Raw genomic sequence first — 3,111 nt, 5'->3', positions numbered from 1 at the left:
ATTCACTCAAGAATGGGATTAAACACATGCAGACTTATCCATTTTCCAGCACATGGTTGAAATGCCTGGTCCATTTATCACAAATATTGGATGGTAAATGATTCAACTAAATCAAAGCTTCTTAGGGCTGCTGGACAGGGTTCAAAGTACCTGTTTAGGAATAACTCCAGAAAAGAAGGATATTTTTACTTGCTGTGACATTTATAACCCTCTTGCATCTATCGGTTACCAGTACAATAGATAAAGTTTCTTCTACTTCAAAGTCATACCTATTGGGACAATTAAATCTTTGTATTATTTATGACGAATTGAGAATAGGTATAATGTGACAAACTGAAACATTAAGAAAAAAAAGCCATACAGGGAGGTTTTAAATTGATGTGCTTTAAAGTATTAAGCACTTGCCCAATTTCTGCAATTTTCAAAAAGTGTAATGCTCACTTAACTAACAGTCACCATTTATCTGTCATTGTCCCAGTCATTGGGTGGTTATTAGTAAGATGTTCATATCTCTTCCTCACACACATAGAGGTCCTGGGATGATTCTCCTGATACTGTTTGTCATGTTTCTCAGGGATTACATATTCTACCCTTCAGTTTATCTTCAAAATAGGGTGGTCACAAAGGTAAATATTCTAAGGCCTACTCAAATTCCCTGTATATTCACAGGGTTATTGACCTTATCTGCAGCTACTCTTCTATTATTTGTTCTTCTTTTGTGACAGATACTTCTTCCTAAATAGTATGATAACTCATGACTCTTTTGCATCTGCTGACTTAACACTGACACACTGATTTGGAAAACAACTTAAGCCATTCTTGGCACAGTTCCCCTCCTATTCAAGATGAACAGCAACAGGCAAAACCAGCTTATATTTCCCACTGGAAACAGCTCCTAGTACTTTTGGAATTCATGGATACATTTTTCCTATCACCATATATCATTAAATAGACAATCAATTCAAAGGAAGGCTCCAATCCCTTTTACTGGAGAAATTTTAACTGCTAAGAAAGTGTTTCATATGATACACACTTAACCTTCTAATTGTTCATACTGCCTATTTCTCTTGGCAATTTTAAAGTCAAAAAATAATTCAAGAAAATAAAGGATGTTAATAACTTGAAAAAAAACCCGATTTTGACTCATTTACTAAATGCATAACTTGAAAGTATACAAGACTTATGATTATTGACATTTTTAAATATTTGCAGAACGTCATGTAAGAGTGCAAAGATGGAAATTTTAGTCACTGGAGATTTTGAGTAAAACCTCTAACTTATCATTAACTGAAGGATATGTTTTCTTGCCCAGATGTCAAATTAGAAAACAATGTTCTTAAGAGAATCTTTTAGGGGAGTTTTGAAAAATTCTGTGTAGTCCTGAGGAAGCGTAGTCCATATTGCTAAAACAAGCTATAAACAAAACAAATCAAAAAAAGAGAAAAAATAACCACCTCCAGGAAGAGATCAGATTTAACATTATCTAAATGTCTAGTTTTCAACAAAATATGAGATAGGCCAAGAAACTAGAATTTGTGGCACAGAATCAGGCAAAAGACCAATTAACAAAGCTAACTTAGAGGACCCGCTGCTGGACTTAGCAAACAAAGTAGTTATGGAAAATATGTTCTATTTGATGAGTCACGAAAACACCTCCGCAGCCATTTTGATCTGGGAGAAGAAAACTCAGGGAACGTGAGTCTGTGTCTGTAGAGATTATCCCATGTGGCAGCATAAGGACAAACCAATGAAGGAAAATGAGCAGAGCCTCTGAGATCCAGGGAAACGTTAAACTTACCGACTTGTGCATAAGAGGGACAAGAGAGAGCAAGGTAGAAAAGAATTTGGAAACCCGATGGCCAAAAATTTCCCAGATTTGATGAAGGTCCATCTACATATCCATGGAGCTCTGCAAGCAAGTAGGTTACACAAGAATAGATCCTTACTTGGACCTATCACAAAATATTGAAACAGAAATTTTAGGATTGTTTTTTCTATTTCTATAGAGAATGTCTTTTGTATTTTGATGGTAATTATGTTGAAACTAGAAGTGCCTTTGGTAGTATGAATATTTTAACTATTAATTTTCTTGACTCAAGATCATGGGCTACCTTTTGATTGCTTGTGACTTTGGTTACTTTCAGCAAAGTCTTGTCATTTTCAATGTAGAAATCATTCACTTTTTTAGCCATATATATTCCTAAGTATTTTAAAGCCTTTTATGCTATTGTTGATAGAAGAGTTTTCTATATTTCTTCTTTTGATGTTTCATCAGGTAGTGTATATGAATGCAACTGATTTCTGCATATTGATTCTATATCCCCTAACCTTACTGAGATTGTTGATTAGGTCCCACAATTTTTGCTTGACTCTCTGTAATTAACTATATAAAATCATATCATCTGCAAGTGACAATTCTAATTCTTCTTTTCTGATTTGGATATCTTTTATTATTTTGTTGCCCCTAACAGCTCTAGCAAGTCCTCTGACCCTTTATTAAATATGAGTGGGAGAGTGGGTATTCTTCTTTGTTCTGGATTTTCCAGAAAAAAAGTCAGCTTTTCTCCTTTGATTTGAGGTTAACTGAGTTTGTCATGTATAGCCTTTATTAAGTTGAGATATGGTTCTTCTATACCCAATCTGTTAAGGGGTTTCATCATGAAATGATTGATGTTGTGTTTTAACAATTGATTTCTCTACATCTATTAAGACAATCATTTAAAATTATTTTCCACTTCTTTGATGTGAAATACTATGTTTATTAATTTGCATGTGTTGAACCTTCCATCCCAGGGATAAATCACAGTTGTGCATGGGGCCTATCCCTGTGTTTTTCATTGAGATTTTGATTTGCATTTGGTTGATAACTGGTGATACTGAGCATTTTTCAAGTGTCTGTTGGCCATCTGTTGGTCTTCTTCCGAAAAATGTCTCTTCAGGTCCTCTACCCAGTTTTTAATCAATTCCTTGTCTCTTCTGTGTTGGTTTATACAACTTCTTTATGTGTTCTCTATATTAGCCCCTTATCAGATATAGCCTCTGTAGAGATACTCTCCCACATGGTAGGTTGCCTTTTTGTTTTGTTGATGGTTTCCTTTGCTTTGCAGAAGC

Source organism: Manis javanica, chromosome 13 (genome assembly GCF_040802235.1).
Source record: "Manis javanica isolate MJ-LG chromosome 13, MJ_LKY, whole genome shotgun sequence".
Classification (NCBI taxonomy): Eukaryota; Metazoa; Chordata; class Mammalia; order Pholidota; family Manidae; genus Manis; species Manis javanica.
The sequence above is the reverse complement of the archived record's forward strand: the minus strand, read 5'-3'. Positions refer to the sequence as shown.